The sequence below is a fragment of the Elgaria multicarinata genome, chromosome 3 (genome assembly GCF_023053635.1).
Source record: "Elgaria multicarinata webbii isolate HBS135686 ecotype San Diego chromosome 3, rElgMul1.1.pri, whole genome shotgun sequence".
In the NCBI taxonomy this organism is placed as follows: domain Eukaryota; kingdom Metazoa; phylum Chordata; class Lepidosauria; order Squamata; family Anguidae; genus Elgaria; species Elgaria multicarinata.
This window is the reverse complement of record NC_086173.1, coordinates 168,384,783-168,405,123: the sequence shown is the minus strand read 5'-3', so window position 1 is coordinate 168,405,123 and position 20,341 is coordinate 168,384,783. Positions and strand designations below refer to the sequence as shown.

General features: G+C 52.4%; 3 protein-coding genes across 3 annotated transcripts in view; 1 reads left to right on the top strand and 2 right to left on the bottom strand.

Annotated features, from left to right (window-relative positions):
- Positions 1-20,341, top strand: part of LOC134396281 (zinc finger protein 420-like) — a 918,719-nt gene that overhangs the window by 407,797 nt on the left and 490,581 nt on the right. The gene's annotated exons all lie outside the window — the stretch shown is intronic.
- LOC134396311 (zinc finger protein 345-like) overlaps positions 1-20,341 on the bottom strand; it is a 190,452-nt gene that overhangs the window by 94,754 nt on the left and 75,357 nt on the right. The window lies entirely within an intron of this gene.
- The window catches only part of LOC134396983 (zinc finger protein 883-like), an 87,126-nt gene that overhangs the window by 29,781 nt on the left and 37,004 nt on the right, over positions 1-20,341 (bottom strand). The window lies entirely within an intron of this gene.

The following is a 20,341-nucleotide window of genomic DNA, read 5'->3' as shown; positions in this document are numbered from 1 at the left end:
CTCCACGCAGAGTATCCACGCTATGCAGAGAAGAATTCCTGCACAACCGTTGTGTGGCAGGCGCCCTGGAGTTGTCTGTTGCGTTGACTTTTCCCGCTGGCTACAGAGTTCCCTGGCAAGAGCGGCGAAAGGAGCGAGCGCCGCTCTTTGAGAGCCACCGGAATTGGGGTTTTTTTGCAGCAATGGCTGATGGGATACCATTAGGAGGACCAGGGGAGAAAGGACCAGCAATCCTTTATTAGAATTGTGCTCTAAATGTGTGCGTGGGTGGTTCGTGTTCCTGGCGGAGGGCATGGTGGCAGACCAGTCTGTATGTGGTTAATGAAGCCATTTTCTTTAGATTAGATTAGCTAGTGCCTGATACAAAACATCTGAAGCATTTGCCAATGTCCTGAGTCATTTTGAGACCAATAAGAAATATTGGCTGCACTTGGTGGTTCTCATGAAGATATCGCTTGGGCAAAAAAAAAAAAAAGGAAGTACTTCTTCACACAGCGCATAGTTAAATTATGGAACTCACTACCACAGGATGTAGTGATGGCCACTAATTTGGATGGCTTTAAAAGGGTGTTGGATAAATTCCTGGAGGCGAAGGCTATCCATGGCTACTAGCCCTGATGGTTGTGTGCTATCTCCAGTATCCAAGGCAGTAAGGCTGTGTGCACCAGTTGCTGGGGAACATGGGTGGGAGGGTGCTGTGTGTTGCACCATGTCCTGCTTGTTCATCCCTGGCCGATGGCTGGTCGACCACTGTGTGAACAGAGTGCTGGACTAGATGGACCCTTGGGGCTTTGCTAGACCTACCTGTTAACCCGGTCGGGAGTAGGGGCGAGGCCGCGCTGCAGCTAGTGCGGGCCGTCGCCCCAGTCTACACATGACACGTGACGGGGTAAGGGAAAGCCCCGTCACGTTGGCCATTTTTTAAAATCTTAAAGGGGCCATGTGCGCAGGAGTGCACCAACGACAAGGTAGGTCTTTTTAAAAAAAGGTTTCCCCCCTCCCCCCTGCCCCCGATTTCCCCCCCACAATGTCCGATCCTCACCCCCCCCACTTGCTTGCCATGTCCGATCCCCCCCCCCCTGCCAACCTGCCATGTCCGATGCCCCCTCCGCCCCCCCGGCCGTGATCTCCCCCTGGCTCCATTCTTTCCCCCCCCTGGCCCCCATCTCTCCCCCCTGTGATTCCCCCCCCAAGCCCAATGGGCACAGCTTCTCCCAGCTACTCACAAGTAAGCTGTGTAGCCGGGAAAAGCCGCAAAACAGGCTAGACCTTCCGCAGCCCAGGGCTGCAGAAATACCGGGCCACAACCGGTGCAGGTTATCCCAGGCCAAGGGAGGGTTTAGCCCTGGCTGACCCCGGGATCCCCTGTGTGTCATCTGGATGCACAGGGGTGAGCCTAGGTTAAACCCTCATCTAGCAACGGCCTTGGTCTGATCCAGCATCAGGCCACTTCTTATGGTCTTATGTACTGGTTTGGGTTTTTCTGAGCCACCAACATGGACCACCTTTATTGTTTGTGCTGAGAGACACGTTCTTTCTTCTTCTCTTTCCTTTCAGCTCTCCGTGTCCTTTGAGGAGGTGGCCGTGCATTTCACCAAGGAGGAGTGGGCTCTGCTGGACCCGGGGGAAAAGGGGCTGTACAAGGAAGTCATGCTGGAGAATTATGGGAACGTGGCCTCTTTGGGTAAGGGATCCCTTTGCTCGTGACGCATAAATAGGGAGACTTCCTGTTACCTTCCTAATTTATCAATATCTGTGTTGTTTTTAAATGGATATTGTCTGTTTTTATGCTTTTTAGGGTTTTAAATTTTGTATTTTTAAAAAATAATGTTCACTGTTTTTAATCTTTATAAACTGCCCAGAGAGCTTCGGCTATGGGGCGGGATATAAATGTAATTAATCATCATCATCATCAAGGAGAAAGTACGTGTCCAGTCTGTCTATCCTGACCATAAAAGAATAAAATTCTTTTATGTTCAACTCATCAACTACGAGATGACATTCTCTAAGGGCTCATCTACACCAAGCAGGATATTCCACTATGAAAGTGGTATGAAAGCGGTATATAAAAGGCAGGAGCCACACAACTGCTTTGTAGCAGTATTGAAGTGCACTGACAACTGTTGGGACCCATGACACAGACCATATACCGCTTTCATACCACTTCTGTAGTGTTATATCCTGCTTGGTGTAGATGTGTCCTGGGCCCCGACGGTTGTCAGTGCACTTCAGTACCACTATAAAGCAGTAGTGTAGATCCTGCCTTTTATATACCGCTGTCATAGTGGAATACAGAAACTCTTCGCAGGAGGGACATCAGACATCAGACTGGGAGAGTTATCAGACGGGGGGAATCACATTTCCCTACCGTTGCTTTCCCCGCACGCTTCTGTCCCACAATACTTCCTATTTCTTCACACGGGGAAGAAAGAGGAAGTAAACAATGGCCACGTGACCCATTCAGTGGGCGTTTTTATTGCGCTGTTTCTCCTGCACACAGCAGGAAATTGCGGCATCTTTCACTTCCCAAAAAATAATAATCAGATTTACTGGAGCCTTATTTGTCGTGGAAAGAAGACCAGAAGGAGCAGGAGACGTGTGGGAAGCGGACGTCATGGTCAAAAGGACCCATGAAAAACTGTCAGCAGCCAGTAATAAGCATGCGATAAAACACTCGTCTGATGATGCTCTGGGACTGCTTTATAGTGGTGTTGAAGTGCACAGATAACTGTTGGGTCACATTGCACATTCCACGTACTTCTTTCGTCCTATTTTTTCCCTGCTTTTTATTCCACATTATCCAAAATACGGCAACAAGTGTCATTGTGTTGTCCTATGAGGTATAAATGCGAAAGAGGAATGTAGTGTTACCATGATGGAATCGTTATGATTTGACACAAGGTTTAGATCTGGCCTCCAACAATGCCACTTAGCTCTTTATTGGAGGTGGTGGGCTGGATTGCACTAGGGCTGTGCACCCACCCACCCCGAACTGCTTCGGGGCCTGATCCAGAATTTCCGGATCGGGCCTGAACAGCTTCGGATTGATCCAGAGTGTTGGACTCGATGGCCTTGTAGGCCCCTTCCAACTCTGCTATTCTATGATTCTATGATCCATCCCATTTTCCGCCCCCTTTCCCCACTTACTTGCCTCCACGGTGGACGGCAGAGGCAGATAAGGGGGGACAAAATGGTGGCCGAGTGGGTCCCCCTCCCCCCTTACCTGGCTTCGCCATCCGCTGAGCCAGTGAAGCCCCCCTCCCCCATTTACCTGCATCTGGAGCTTCAGAATGGTCCGAATCGCTTCGGACTGGTCCGAACCGCTTTGGACTGGTCCGAACCGCTTCACGCCGATTCGGATCTCCCCTGATCCGCTTCGGAACCGGGCTTCAGAGGTCCGGATCAGCCCATTCCGCTTCGGATTCGGGGATCCGAAACAGAGCGGAGCGCAGCCCTAGTTTGCACAGGCGCGTCCCTGTAGCCTGGGACTTTTCTTCCCCGTGCAGAGCAATGCGGAGATGAGCGGGAGAACTCTGTCTTCTCTTCCACCACGCCGTTTTCCCATCTGGTGTTCCAGTCTGAACTGGGCAAGCAGCAGACACCAGTTGGCTGATTCCAGGTCCACCACATGCTCCCACCAAGACTTACAGTGGTGGCCAAAATTGTGGACACTTCTTGTAATTTCCATGTTTCGCCACTTTGCCTGCTTATAGAAAATGTGCCGTTTCACGAAATTCAAATGTTTATATATCAGTTGAAAGACCTGATTCGCGTAATACAACCGTCCTGCTTCTTTTCCTGGGTGTCCAATCAACTCTTTTCTTTGGTGCCATGGCTCTCTTTATGATGTACGTACATATACTTTTAATTTGAGAAATACTTCAAATTGCGCTTCAGTTACAGAACAAACAGCAGAACTGGCTTTCTCCAACTTGAAACATGATGTATCACAGCTACTGCCTTGTGATTGGTCCCCAGAACAAGGACTGTGATTGGCCAGTAGGGTTTACAATTCCAATCCGCTTCTTCACTCAATCACACCTGTGTTTGTTTTTAGACTAAAAAAAATGGGAAAACTTTTTTTGTACTGCAGATATTTGCATTCTGTTTTTTGTATTGAGTTCAGCATTAAATCCTCTTTCAATTGATATACAGACATTTGAATTTTGTGAAACAGAACATTTTCTACAAGCATGCAAAGTTGCAAAACATGAAAATTTCAAAAAGTGTCCATAACGTTGGCCACTACTGTATTTGCCTGTTTTAAAATACCTTTAAAATATCTTGATTACGCCCCCGATTTAAAGCCTTTAAAGGAGAGGTTCCCCGCGTAAGGAATGGAGAACTGAGGCAGGGATCACTGAAAATTAAAAGCTACAATGCTGTTTCTTTCATTTTTCCCTTGAAGAAGGGCCTCTGATTCCTCAACCTCTACTCATCTCCTGGTTGGAAGAAGAGCAATTTGTCCAGGCGCAATTGGCAGGTGAGTGTTTTGATCTCTGGCCTGCTTTCCTGACTGAGTAGGACACTTTCCATAGTTGTATTGTCATAGAATCATAGAATAGTAGAGTTGGAATGGGCCTATAAGGCCATTGAGTCCAACCCCCTGCTCAATGTAAGAATCCACCCTTCAAGAGGCAGCTGGACACTGTCAGGGATGCTTTAGGGTGGATTCCTGCATAGAGCAGGGGGTTGGACTCGATGGCCTTGTAGGCCCCTTTCAACTCTGCTATTAAATGATTCTAAACTCCACACACACACACATATACCAGTCTTCCATGACCCACAGGAACTTCCTCCTTCCATAGTACAGACATTTCAAGGAATGGAAAGGGGAGGTCTCTCAATGCAACGAGTGAAAGGGATTTTGGTAGGGCTGTACACCGCCTCGGGTCCAAACCCCGAATCCGAAGTAGATCAGAGTGATTCGGACCCTCCTGAACAGGATCCGAACTGGATCCGGTGGCAGCCACTGGACGCAAAGACAGCAGTGGTGGAGCAGGTATGGGGGGAGGGGGGCTTACCTGCTCCGACGGCCACGCCTTTGCATTCGGCGGCTTCCACTGCCGCCAACACATAAGACAGGAAGTAGGCCGTGGCCTACTTCCTGTCATATGCGGTGGCGGTAGTGGAAGCCGCCGAATGCAAAGACAGCGGCGGGCGGTGGAGCAAGGAAGGAGGAAGGATCTTTACATCCAGCAGCTTCCACTGCCACCAACACATAAGAATGGAAGCAGGCCATGCAGCCGGCACCCAGAAAACTCCGAGTTGCCCTGGAGGGCCCGAATTTTGCCTTGGCTTTGGCGCTGAGGCAGGTCGGGAACCCCCGAGGCAGCCACGAGGCAGGACTACTTCGGGGATTCCAGATCGGCCTCCAAGGCAGATTGGGGGGGGGTCCCTGCACAGCCCTAGCTTTTGGGGGAGAGAAACATTGGGCCATCCCCTCTGAGCGTTTCTAGATCGGATCCAGTACTTTGAATTCTGCCCCAAATCGAAAAAGCCGCAGCAGTTTTCACACAACAAACAGAGATCGAAAACGTGTTATCACATCACCTTTGCTGTTACCTTTTCAGGCGTTGGAAAACCATCCAGATCCGCTCCTCCCTGTGGTGAAGTGGAAAGAGCTGCCTTGCCCTCAACTGAGGTAAGGGAGGCGTCTCCTTTAGTGGTGGAGGTAAGCTAGGTACGGGTTGCTCCTCCCACTTGGTTCAGAGGCGGGGCTATGCAAATGACTTCACGCTTAGCCACCTGCAGTGGGTGGAGCTTTCTTCAATGGGAGGAGATTTCTGAAAGGGGTCCTGCTAAAGAAGCTATCCAAGATGCTGAACCTATTTTGGTGTCGGGCTTTAGCACCGTGGAGAGTTCCTTTCGTGTTCTGGCTGGTTGCGACTGAAACCTGGAATGGATTCCCGGTCCTGCCTCCTTCAAGGCGATTGGGCCTTCACAGAACTCAAGCTCAACAAGCCTTTGTGATTATTCTAGCATTGGTATTTGCAGGTGGTTTATCTGACATTTGATGTGAGGGTATATGTGCCATGTGGGGAGAGAATACTGGCCACCAAGATGGGGACAGGCTCTAGATTAAGAATAGCCTAGCCACAGTGATCCACGTGCCGGTAACCTCACAATTACACTACTGCAGTGCATCTTTTAAATGCCTCCTGAAATCACACTTGTTCACTTATTCTCTGGGGGCGTTGCTAGACGGGGCTGTAGCACGCGTTACATACCGTAGTCGTGTCGACAGATCCAGATGACGTTCACCAGGATCCATGGTCATCCTGTGGTGAAGCCTCCTTTTCCCCGAGTTTTTAAAAGTGAGTTTAAGCGCGCCTTTTCCTGCCGGCGCGCGCTAATTTGGATTCGAGAGGTGGAGGTGTGGGGGGACGTGAGGTCAGTGCGCTTTCCGGCATGGTCAGCACTGGTCAGGAAAAAGCGTGCTAAGGGGACTGGCCAGCGCCTTCGGTCAAGCCGCCTCTGCCATTTGCGCCCAGTCCGCAGCTGTGGCAGCGGAGCGGAGCGGCTGCTCTTTTTTTTATTACAACACTTACGGTTTGCGCACGAACGGAGGACCGGAAAAGTGGCTGGTGAGCTACTGGGGGGGTCTGGGGGATGGGGGGGTATGTGCACCTGTGTATTTTTTTTTCCAACCTCTATGTGGGTCACTTTTCGGGAAGGCGGGCATCCAACAGTAATGGGAAGTTGGTGACTCCTCGCAGTGGGCAGCCACAGGGACCGCATAATGCCGGTGCTTTACACTGCGCGGAAGATGTAAAGGCCAGCGGGGACTGAGGGGAACGGTAGAGGCATGAAGGGCTGTGTGCCTAGTGGTGTGGGTACGCGGCAGCTGGCTGGAAGGGGGCAACAAGCGAGGGTGGGCGGCCATCTTCCAGCGGCCACACAGCAGCAGCCGGAAGGTCAAGGTAGCATCAGCCCGGGGGGTGCACCTGCCCTGGAGGCCCTGTAAACTGCCTCAATACACTCCCCTGTCCTTCCGAGTGCATTTGCTGGGGGGGCAGTGACGGGGGCAGGCTGCTGACTCAGCTTTCGCACCTCTGGTGGTACGGAAACTGATGAGCCCTGTTCTCTCTGCTTGGCCCGTATAGGTATCAGGCATGGGGCCGAAAGGGCGGGGAACGACTTGGCGGCACCAGGAGATTCTAGATCTGCTGGACATTTGGGGAGAACAGAGGATTCAAGAGCAGCTGAGGGCTAGCCACCGCAACTTTAATGTCTTCGAAGAAGTGGCGTGGGAGATGGCCAAGAGAGGCCATGAGCGAACCGCAAAAGAGTGTCGCACTAAATCCAAGGGCATGCGGATAGACTACCGGCGTGTGAGGAACCATAATGAGAGGTCAGGCAGCAATGCCACCACGTGCCCCTACTATGACAAATTACATGCCATTCTCCATGAGGATACCACGGTGCGCCCCAAATGCGTGGCAGGCAGTCTGACAATTACTCGGACACAGTCCAAACGCGTGGGCTCCCAGGACATGTTTGAGGACACCAGCAAAACCAGCTCTCTCACCAGGGCTGTGGCAGCGCAGCGGAACGGCGGCTTTTTTTTTAATTCCAACACTTACGGTTTGCGCACGAACGGAGGACCGGAAAAGTGGCTGGTGAGCTACTGGGGGGGTCTGGGGGATGGGTGGGGTATGTGCACCTGGTTTTTTTATTCCAACCTCTGTGTGGGTCACTTTTCGGGAAGGCAGGCATCCAACAGTAATGGGAAGTTGGTGACTCCTCGCGGTGGGCAGCCACAGGGACCGCATAATGCCGGTGCTTTACGCTGCGCGGAAGATGTAAAGGCCAGCGGGACGGTAGAGGCATGAAGGGCTGTGTGCCTAGTGGTGTGGGTACGCGGCAGCTGGCTGGAAGGGGGCAACAAGTGAGGGTGGGCAGCCATCTTCCAGTGGCGACGCGGCGGCAGCCGGAAGGTCAAGGTAGCATCAGCCCGGGGTGGGGCACCTGCCCTGGAGGCCCTTTAAACTGCCTCAATACACTCCCCTGTCCTTCTGAGTGCATTTGCTAGGGGGGGCAGTGACGGGGGCAGGCTGCTGACTCAGCTTTCGCACCTCCGGTGGTGCGGAAACTGATGAGCCCCGTTCTCTCTGCTTGGCCCGTATAGGTATCAGGCATGGGGCCGAAAAGGCGGGGAACGACTTGGCGGCACCAGGAGATTCTAGATCTGCTGGACATTTGGGGAGAACAGAGGATTCAAGAGCAGCTGAGGGCTAGCTGCCGCAACTTTAATGTCTTCGAAGAAGTGGCACAAGAGATGGCCAAGAGAGGCCATGACCGAACCGCAAAAGAGTGTCGCACTAAATCCAAGGGCATGCGGATAGACTACTGGCGTGTGAGAAACCATAATGAGAGGTCAGGCAGCAATGCCACCACGTGCCCCTACTACGACAAATTACATGCCATTCTCCGTGGGGATACCACGGTGCGCCCCAAACGCGTGGCAGGCAGTCTGACAATTACTCGGACACAGTCCAAACACGTAACTCCCCAAGCCACTCAGCCACCACCCTCTCTTCCTGTGGGCTCCCAGGACATGTTTGAGGACACCAGCAAAACCAGCTCTCTCACCAGGGCTGTGGCAGCGCAGCGGAGCGGCGGCTCTTTTTTTTATTCCAACACTTACGGTTTGCGCACGAACGGAGGACCGGAAAAGTGGCTGGTGAGCTACTGGGGGGTCTGGGGGATGGGTGGGGTATGTGCACCTGTTTTTTTTTATTCCAAACTCTGTGTGGGTCACTTTTCGGGAAGGCGGGCATCCAACAGTAATGGGAAGTTGGTGACTCCTCGTGGTGGGCAGCCACAGGGACCGCATAATGCCAGTGCTTTACACTGCGCGGAAGATGTAAAGGCCAGCGGGGACTGAGGGGGATGGTAGAGGCATGAAGGGCTGTGTGCCTAGTGGTGTGGGTACGCGGCAGCTGGCTGGAAGGGGGCAACAAGTGAGGGTGGGCGGCCATCTTCCAGCGGCCACACAGCGGCAGCCGGAAGGTCAAGGTAGCATCAGCCTGGGGTGGGGCACCTGCCCTGGAGGCCCTTTAAACTGCCTCAATACACTCCCCTGTCCTTCCGAGTGCATTTGCTAGGGGGGGGGCAGTGACGGGGGCAGGCTGCTGACTCAGCTTTCGCACCTCTGGTGGTGCGGAAACTGATGAGCCCCGTTCTCTCTGCTTGGCCCGTATAGGTATCAGGCATGGGGCCGAAAAGGCGGGGAACGACTTGGCGGCACCAGGAGATTCTAGATCTGCTGGACATTTGGGGAGAACAGAAGATTCAAGAGCAGCTGAGGGCTAGCTGCCGCAACTTTAATGTCTTCGAAGAAGTGGCACGGGAGATGGCCAAGAGAGGCCATGACCGAACCGCAAAAGAGTGTCGCACTAAATCCAAGGGCATGCGGATAGACTACCGGCGTGTGAGGAACCATAATGAGAGGTCAGGCAGCAATGCCACCACGTGCCACTACTATGACAAATTACATGCCATTCTCCGTGGGGATACCACGGTGTGCCCCAAACGCGTGGCAGGCAGTCTGACAATTACTCGGACACAGTCCAAACGCGTAACTCCCCAAGCCACTCAGCCACCACCCTCTCTTCCTGTGGGCTCCCAGGACATGTTTGAGGACACCAGCAAAACTAGCTCGCTCACCAGGGCTGTGGAAGAAGACCCATCAGCTGGTGAGTGTGCCTGTCTGCCTCCCCCACCCCACCCCTACACCTCCCAACCAACTATGGCAATGGGATGCAGAGGCACCCCTCAGGCTTGCTGGCAGGGGGCAGGAGGTGGGGGCAGAAGCACAGCATCCCATGCCAGTGGGAATCCTGCCTTCTCCACACAAAATGCCTGGATGAAGGGGGGCTGGAAGGGCTGCATTTGTGGCCCATGCACCTCTGGTGAGTGGAAGCTGCCCTTCCCCCTACCTCCAATGCTTTCTCCTACATGCCACCAGATGATGAACAATCGAGCAATGCAGCGGCAGACTCCGCCAGCGAAGCAGGCGAGGGCACCAGCATGCAGACTGCACTGGCTGGGTGCTGCATACAGCATCCCCACACCATGGCCATTGTTCCTTTGCGGAGGGTGGGCTGGCAAACGGCTCTGCACCAGTCATAGGTGCTGTGTCAGTGTGCTTGGTGACATAGCCCTGACTTTGCCTTGACAGACCCCCCAGAATCCACTGAAGCTGGCTCCAGGGACAGCATAGATGCAGCAAGTGCTCCTGGTGAGTACTCCGCACTCCTGAGGCGCGCATGTGTGCTCCTGCAACCACTCAGACATGCTGGGGACGTGCCAGCACTAACACACAAGTGTGTGGGCACACGTAGGTAGGCAAGCATCTACACTGCACCCTGGCAGGTGCCCTGTGCTGGATGCCCTGAATGGGAAAGGTGCAGTTGGCGTGGTGGGTGGGTGTGATTGAACTACCTTCAGTCAATCACACCAACAGGAGGGGTGGGTGGGGTGGAACTGCTTGGGAAGGAGTCTGCATTTCCCAGGGAGGCAGACGCACCAAGGTCGATGCTGTGGGAGTCAGCATTCCTCGGCCATGGGAACGGCTCTCACAGATAATAGGACTGAAGAGTCTGGCGGTGGAATGCAATGTTGAGAGTTAGGCACCCACCGGCAACACTGCCAACTGCTTAGTTGCTAAGGGCAGTTGTAGCCCCACAACCCCACCCTTTCGCTGCCAGGCAGGAAGTGGCACTTCAGCTGCTGTGCCCTCTTCTGCAATTGGGCGGCTGGATGTGCAGCACTGTGCTGGACTAATGTGGTGGTGTCTCTGTACGGCACTGCACACTCCACCTGATCCTCACCTCCCCTGTTCAGTGCTGCAGCATGTGGCTGAATTCCCCACCTTCTCCACACAGATCCAGGGGTGGCAAACCCCAGGGCCACCCTGTCACCTGCCTCTCGCCTTGTAGAGATTCGCAACTGTCGCTCACAGAAGAGAGGAGGAGATGCTGCACTGGAAATCATGCGCCAGGCAGCAGAAGACAACTCCCGCAACCTCCAAGTCCTCGAGCGTGACTCTGACACCTTCAGCGAACATGTGGCCACCGCAAAGCAGCAAGCCCAAGTAGATGCTGAGCAGGGGGCAGCAATGGTGCGCTCTGTGGATAGGGTAGCCACCTCTCTGGAGGGGCTGGTCAGTGCCATCCTCCCAGTGTTCTCAGGTATGAGGACTGGCCCCCCTATGCATAGGGATCGCCCTGTGAGAGCACTGCGTCTTACTGGGCCAGAAGCTGGCGGAGTAAGAGGCAGGCACCCATTGGAGGAGCCATTCCCTGGGCCACTCTGGGAGGAGGCTCCCGAACCCCCACCCCAGAGGGAGGAGACCCCACCCCCACCCCAGAGGGGGGAGACCCCATCCCCACCCCAGAGGGAGGACACCCCACCCCAGGAGCAACCTCTTTGTGCCCCATCCCAGGGGGGGGAAGGCAGGACAAAGGGCAAGGCAGCCACAGCGGCTGTGGGGGCACAGGCCAGGGGCAAGGCAGCCACAGCGGCTGTGGGGGCACAGGCCAGAGGCAGGGCAGCCACAGCGGCTGTGGGGGCACAGGCCAGGGGCAGGGCAGCCACAGCGGCTGTGGGGGCACAGGCCAGGGGCAGGGCAGCCACAGCGGCTGTGGGGGCACAGGCCAGGGGCAGGGCAGCCACAGCAGCTGTGGGGGGGAAGGGAAAGGCCAGGGGCAGGTGCCTGGAGCCTGCAGCAGCTCCCCCTGCAGTGCCTGGGGAACCACACAGCCCCCCCGCCAAACAGCAGCGCAGGGAGTTGGCTAAGCGTAACCCCAAGGAGCGCCAGCCCTACTCCCCATGAAGGGGAGGAATGGTAGTATTGAGTGGGGGGTGGGGTGGTCTGGCTCACCATTCCTCCTACTCCTGCCAGCGCCCCTGGGCAAGCAAAATAGAATAGATTTTTTTTAACAAATTATTTTTTAAAACATTCTTAAAATAAAACAATAAAACTGGCGCAGTCACGGGTCCTGGTGGTCCTGCGCATCCTGCCTGCAGGTGCATTTAAGGTCCCGGACATACCGCTCCAAGGAGCGCACTGCAAAAGGAAATATGGTATTAGTGATGTCTGCTGCAGGACCACCGCATGAGCACATCAAACACTGGAATCACTACTTACAAACACTGGAATCGTTCTGCACACTGTCCCCTCTAAGCGGGTGAACGCCCGCACAAGGTCTGGAGTGGCGGGGGGGGGGCACAGCAGCTCCATCACCTGTCACAGAAAAGAAGGGGTGTTGAGGAGGGAAGGAATGTGAGTGGGGAGTGCACAAGCAGAATGGTAGTGTGGGAGTGGATGGGCAGGTGGAATGGTGCACAACCTGGTGGGGAGGAGGCCACATACCTGCTCATTTGGATGCCACCATTCTGATGTCCACCACTCCCTCTCCAATGCATGTGGCCTCTACCCCAACCAGAAGGTGCCTGGCACCTGCACCAACCCCTGCTTGTGGAAGGGGTGTGGACTTACCAGGTGGTGCAGTGGGTGGGCTGCAGGGTGGTTGCTCTGGGGGGGGCACCTCAGGAGGGGGGCTCCCTCTCCACTGCCCTCCTCCGCTGGGTGCTCCTCCTCCTCTTCTTCAGCTGCCACGGGCCGGAGCTGGGCACGCTGAAGCCCTGTGAAGGTAATAGGCAGGTATGCATCAGTTAGTGGGCAACACTGGGCAGGACATTCATTGTGCAATGTGATGCCACATTGGGAGCCACATTGGATTGGCATGGTGAGCACCTCTAGGGACCACTGCCTACATGGAACCAGGATGGGGGGTGGCCTTTGCACCTGGCTGCCAACATGCATAATACATGGGCTGGGATGGTGAAATGACAAGGTGCCCAAGGCACTGGGCTCAGTCTGAGTACTACCAGCACACAGAGGGGCAATGCTTATACCAGGTGGTGCAGGGCAGCTTCAGCATGGCTGCACTGCTGGTGGATGGGGCAGAGTGAAACGAAGTGCACTTACTTGTTGGGTGCTGCTCCTCCCACGAGGGTCGCCCAGCCCGATCCCACAACTCATGCAGGTGCACGTAGAAGGGGGGCTGGGCTCTCCTAGGAGGGCTACCCCGGTAGCACTCGAGAGCCTCAAAGAAGGCCGCCTTTAGGCCCTTGAACTTGCTCCTGCACTGCTCAGCAGTGCGGAAGTAGCCTGCGCTGGAGAGGCTCCTTGCAGCCCTCCTGAAGATGTCAATGGTCTGGAGGCTGGAGCTCCTCATGAGGCGCTCCGACCTCCCAGACTGCAGGAGGAGCTCAAGAGCATCTCCAACTTGGGCTCCTGCCAGTAGGCGACCCTCCGAGGCTCTATCTTGACCAGGGTAGGCCTGACGTACGTGCCCCCTGTTGACGTTTTTCAGAATTGCGTACATGCGCAAAAAAGCGACCAATGCCAATGAGCAGGGTTTGCCCTTCGGGGTAGTCAGAAAGACGTACGCGCCCCCGTTGACGTTTTTCGGAATTGCGTACATACGCAAATAAGCGGCCGATGCCAATGAGCAGGGTTTGCCCTTCGGGGTAGAGTCAGGAAGATTAGACACGGTGCAGTTTGAATGCTTTTTATTGAATACATGTGGGCCTGAGGCCGTTACACTGGGGTAAAGGACTGGAAGGACTGCACAGGGGAACAAGCACAGTCCAGTTTGAGGAGACAGGCTGTCAGCGGCGGTTAGCCCACAGGAAGTCTCTGACGGCATCCCGCACCCTGTGCCCTTCCTGGGTGTGCAGATTGGCCTCATTGACGTAGGGCTCGCCCAGAGTAGCCAGCTCAACAGCATTGTGCTCCACCGCCTTCACGAGCATGGCGTGCCCCTTGGTTTCACAGATGTTGTGCAGGATGACACAAGCACTGATGACTGAGGGTATGTTTTCTTCCGCCAGCTCCAGGCGCACGCCTATGCTCCGCCACCTCCCCTTGAGCCGGCCGAACGCCTGCTCCACCACGAGGCGTGATTGCCTAAGACCCACCATAGGGTTTCATCAGCCACTCACGCAAAGGGTACGCACCATCCGCAACAATGAGGGGTGGGATCTGCTGCCCCTGCAATCTGATGGTTGGGTAGGCACGAAGACACCTGCGTCCATCGTCTCACAGAGGGCTGAGTTGGCAAAGATGTAGGCATCATGGTTCTTGCCGCTCCATCCTATTTCCGCATTGATGAACCGGCCCCTGTGGTCGCAGGTCCCCTGCAGAATCATGGAGTAGTCGTCCTTCCTGTTTATGTATTCTGAGGCTTGGCGTATGGGGCATTGGATAGGAATGTGGGTTCCATCTACTGCCCCCACACAATGAGGGAACCCCAGCGCCCCAAAACCAGTCATGATCTGTGGGGCAGAAAACACAGAGGGCATATTACTGACAGCTCCATTGTTTCCAGAGTTGCGGACGTCCACAAAAGTTAGCGCCTGTTCCAAGCGCATTCCCCCACCCCCCACTCACCTCTGCCATGTTCCCAATCTTGACTGTATGTCCTAGGAGGGTCATTTCCATGGCAAAGCACACCTCCAGGACTATTTGTGCCGCCGTAGAGCAGCCTACCCCGAACTGCTCTGCTGTGGTCCTGTAGACGCAGGGGGTAGCTAGCCTCCATATGGTGATGGCTAGGCATTTCTCCACTGGGATAGGTCTCCGCATGACAGTCAGCCTCCTCTCCAGATGCGGCCGCAACTCCTCTACGATTTCAAAAAAGGTGCCCCTGCTCATGCAGAAGTGGCTCAGCCATTGCTCATCGTCCCACTCCTTCAGGACAAAGTTCTCCCACCAGTCCTTGCTCGTCGGTTGGGCCCAGAAGCGGCGGCGGTGACTTGTCTGGCGCACGTAATCGCCATACGCAGCCAGCATGTCTAGCCTCGTTCGGCAGAGGGCAACCCGTAGCTCGGCGTGGCGCCGTACCCACCTCTCTATTTCTTCATGCCACTGCCGCTGCCTGGCAGCCGCCGCCACACGGAACTGGTCAGCATGGCTATGCCCGCAAGAAGGGTGCCAAGGGCTACCCCAGGGCGAATCACCATAGTTCCCCTCCCTTGGCTATCGCTTCCTGCACAGACGTGCACACACACAGCCACCTCTCCTTCCCTGAGATGCTGCTTGCAGACAATGCGCTTCTGCTGGTGCAGCTGTTTCTGGCCTGCTGCCATGCCTACACCCAGATGTGGGTTGGCTCCGTGGATTGGGGGGAGGGCACAGTGCCGGTCATCGCCAGCGACACTCAGAGGCATGATGGGATATGTGGGCGCAGAGTGCCCGTGCAGACGACTGACCTCGGGTCACAGTACACCTGCCACGACCCCCATCAGGAAGTGACAGCATCAATGCTGCCGCTCAACAACGCCACTCGCTGGCCACGCCCCCTGTGAGCCATCCCCCCAATGCCAACTGGCTCCCCTCTGCCCAGGCTGAGGGGGGTGGCATGCAGCAGCAGCAGCACTTCAGCCGCCGCCGGTGGCGGCAGCAGCGGCAGCACTGTCAGCTGCGCTAGCGATCTACACCAATTGCGGTCTTTCGCACTTGCGCAAACCGTGCGGCAGCCGGAAAAAAAACCCACGGAAATCAGCCCGGTGTGGCTGCGCAACCCGTGCTTGAGGCGCCAGCAGCACAACCGGAGCAAACTTCCGCAACCAGCCCTCTCCAATACCCTGCTAATCCAAAGAAGGTGTGGATCATGAGGTGTCACACCTGAACGGGAAAAACAGGTTTCACCGCTCCTCAACCACGGAACACCCGGTAGGTCTAGCAAGGCCCTGGGTTGCAATTAAATAAATCCTGCTTCTCCACATTATTATTATTATTAGTAGTAGTAGTACCTGAGAGAGCGCCTTCTCCCCTACCAACCCGCCCGGTCACTGTGGTCTCCGAGGGTCTGCTTCTGGTGGTTCCACATAGATCCATTCTCTGATTGGAGTCCAACAGGGGAAGAGCCTTCAGCGTGGTGGCCCCCCTCCTATGGAATTTCCTGCCTCTGGAGGTCAGGCAGGTGCCCACTTTGTACTCCTTTCGGCACCTCCTGAAAACACCTTTATTCCATCCTCCGATTGGACTCCACCAGGGGAAGAGCCTTCAGCGTGGTGGCCCCCCTCCTATGGAATCTCCTGCCTCTGGAGGTCAGGCAGGTGCCCACTTTGTACACCTTTCGGCACCTCCTGTAAAAACCTTTATTCTATCCTCCGATTGGACTCCACCAGGGGAAGAGCCTTCAGCGTGGTGGCCCCCCTCCTACGGAATTTTCTGCCTCTGGAGGTCAGGCAGGCGCCCACTTTGTATTCCTTTCAGCGCCTCCTGAAAACGTCATTATTCCAGGAAGTCTTTCCTTAATTACCAGCCACGGTTCACTGTACATTTTGCTTCTTTTAAAAATCTATTTTAAAAGTGTTTTATTCTGTTTTTATTTGATTTTATCTTGTACGCTGCTCTGAAATTTTGAATGGGGAGCCGTATATAAATATTATAAATAAATAAATAAATAAATGGGGTCTAGGGGGTTCAGCAGAGAAAGTGCATGCAAAAAGGAGGAGGGACAGGCTCTGGTGCAGGTGGGAAGATTTTGTATTTTTTATTTTTCTTGTTAAGAAAGTTTTCAAGACTTCACGGATCGCCCAACATTTCGGATGTTGACAATCCTTCAGGGGCTGTTTTTAACACAGAATATATATGTATGTTAACATTTAATTACAAACTAATAAATATGCATAACTAAATACATCAGGAACAATACCATTACATAGGAGTTGTTAGAACATTGTAATATTTATCTCTGTAGGTTGTTAACATGCAGACCTGGAAAAAACCATCTAATACATTGAGGGAACGTAAAATATTGCTTTCAAAAATATTTTTTTTAAAGGCTCAATTTTTGTAAAAAAAACAAAAAATTTTAAACGAGGCTTATTGTAACTAGCAGAAACCTTATCTTTTTTAATCAACCTTTTATTTATTATAATTTTACCCATATTTTAAACTGAAGAACCACCTTAAATAACCACCTTAAAAAAGTCCTTTGGAGAAATAACAGGTTTTCTTTTTAGAAAATTAAACTTGTGGTAAATTTCTTTTATATCATGAAAGAAACAGGAGTCATTGTTAAAGGAAGCCAGATTCCAGCTGGACATCAGGAAAAACTTCCTGACTGTTAGAGCAGTGCAACAATGGAATCAGTTACCTAGGGAGGTTGTGGGCTCTCCCACACTAGAGGCCTTTAAGAGGCAGCTGGACAACCATCTGTCAGGGATGCTTTAGGGTGGATTCCTGCATTGAGCAGGGGGTTGGACTCGATGGCCTTGTAGGCCCCTTCCAACTCTGCTATTCTATGATTCTATCCCCCCATACTGCTGTTGGGTGCCTGTGACATCCCTAATATGGTTACAAACAGAGGCCTTGCTCCTAGAATCGTAGAATAGTAGAGTTGGAAGGGTCCTAAAAGGCCATCGAGTCCAACCCCCTGCTCAATGCTTGGTTGTTTTCTGACAAGGGGACCCAATATCAAAGGCACCTCAGTTCTGGTAAGGGAAGGATTGTTGAAGAGACCCATAGGGGACACTCTGGCAGCTCCGTTCATTGTTATGTGGTTCAAAGGAACGTAGCATCCCTCCTATGTAGCAGAAAACAGACAAGCCAGGAGTCGTCAGACCTTTTTTCCGACACTGACTAGAAATGGTAACGACGTTTAAAGCCCTAAACGGCTTGGGACCTCGATACTTGAGAGAGTGCCTCTCCTTATATATGCCTGCCCGAGACCTTAGATCTGCTGGAGGAGCCCTTCTCTGCATCCCACCAGTGCAACACATATGCTATGATGGGACAAGGGAGAGGGCTTTCTCTGTGGTGGCCCCCCGACTGTGGAATGCCCTCCCCTTGGAGGCCTGATTGGCACCAAGATTGATTGCATTAAGACGCCAAGTTAAAATATGGCTTTTTAACAAAGCCTTTGATGGTTAAACTCACTGGCACATTGTTTTAACAGTTTTAACTGCATCTATTGTTTTAAATTATATATTGTTTTAACTTGGATCATGGTTTAATTTGTTTTTAACTGTGTATATTTATTGGTTTATACTGTATGTTTTTATCTGTACGCCGCCCTGAGATCTTAGGGATATAGGGCGGGATATAAATATTTTAAATAAATAAATAAATAAGTCACGAGTCATTTCTAAGGTAGGGTGACCCTATGGAAAGGAGGGCAGGGCTCCTGTATCTTTAACAGTTGCATAGAAAAGGGAATTTCAGCAGGTGCTATTTATATATATATGGAGAACCTGGTGAAATTCCCTCTTCATCACACCATTTAAAGCTGCAGGAGCTATACTAGAGTGATCAGATTTAAACGAGGACAGGGCACCTGCAACTTTAACTGTTGTGATGAAGAGGGAATTTCACCAGGTCCTCCATATATACAAATGGCACCTGCAGACATTCCCTTTCAATACAACTGTTAAAGATACAGGAGCCCTGTTCTCCTTTTCTTATGGTCACCCTATTCTAAGGCAGATGGAGGTAAAGAAAAATGTGGCAGGCTGCATTTTAGAAATAACTCACATTTTTTACTTCCTTTTCCCCAGAGTTTGGTGTCTTTTGAAGAGGTGTCCGTGCATTTCACGGAGGAGGAGTGGCGTTTCCTAGATCCAGGCCAGAGAGGTCTATACAAAGAAGTCACCCTGGAAAATTATGGAGATGTGTCCTTTCTGGGTAAGGACCCTCCTTTTCACTTTTCTAGATAGAGGCTGAAAAATTTGAATTGCTGTTATTCTCCTGACTTCTCAGTAAGGATGTCAGCAGAGAGAATGCATGAGGCCCGTAGGTCCACCATACCAATTCTATCTAATCCTGGCTTTCCTGCACCACCTGCCTCTGACCTGGCAAGGATTTAGACAAGAAAGAGATCTTGGGGCTGTGGTGGACAGCCCGATGAAAATGTCCACCCAATGTGCGGCCGCTGTAAAGAAGAGAACTCCACGTTAGGCATTATAAGAAAAGGAATTGAGAATAAAACTGCCAGTATCGTGCTGCCCTTATACAAATCGATGGTGTGACCACACTTAGAATACTGTGTACAGTTCTGGTCGCCACACCTGAAAAAAAAGGATATTATAGAGCTGGGAAAAGGGCAACCAGGATGATCAGGGGTTTGGAAACAAAGCCCTATGAAGAGAGACTGATAGAACTGGGCCTGTTTGGCCTGGAGAAGAGAAGATTGAGGGGAGACATGAGAGCTAGGGTGACCATATGAAAAGGAGGACAGGGCTGCTGTATCTTTAACAGTAATGTAGAAAAGGGAATTTCAGCAGGTGTCAATTGAAGAGGGTGAAATTCCCTCTTCATCACAACAGTTAAAGCTGCAGAAGCCCTGCTCTCTTTTGTATCTGGCCACTCTACTATAGCTAGCGTAGCTTTAACTGTTGTGATGAAGAGGGAATTTCACCCACTTCAATTGACACCTGCTGAAATTCCCTTTCCTACATTACTGTTAAAGATACAGGAGCCCTGTCCTCCTTTTCATATGGTCACCCTATGAGAGCACTCTTCAAATACTTGAAAGGTTGTCACACAGAGGAGGGCCAGGATCTCTTCTCGATCGTCCCAGAATGCAAGACACGGAATAACGGGCTCAAGTTAAAGGAAGCCAGATTCCAGCTGGACATCAGGAAAAACTTCCTGACTGTTAGAGCAGTACGACAATGGAATCAGTGACCTAGGGAGGTTGTGGGCTCTCCCACACTAGAGGCCTTCAAGAGGCAGCTGGACGGGTGCTTTAGGGTGGATTCCTGCATTGAGCAGGGGGTTGGACTCGATGGCCTTGTAGGCCCCTTCCAACTCTGCTATTCTATGGTTCTGTGATTCTACACTGGTCCGCTTGGCACCTACACTGTACTCCTTTCGTCGCCAGCTGAAGACCTTTTTATTCACTCAGTATTTTAACACTTAATTTTAACTTAAATTTAAATATTACTGTTTTAACTCTGTATTTTAATCTTATATCAATTTTGCTGCGTGGTTTTATCCTGGTTGTGCTTTTTATACTGTATTTTGTATTTGTGTTTTTAACCTGTTGGTTGTTTTATGATGGTTTTAATTTTTGTGAACTGCCCAGAGAGCTTCGGCTGTTGGGCGGTATAAAAATGTAATTAATAAATAAATAAATAAATAAACTAAAATGATTAAGAGGCTGGAGCATCTCCCCTATGAGGGAAGGTGATATCAACTAGGATTGTTTCGCTTGGAAAAAAGGAAGCTAAGGGGAGACCTGATAGAGGTGTACAAAATGATGCCTGGTGTGGAGAACGTGGACAGAGAGACATTTTCCTCCCTCTCTCAAAACAG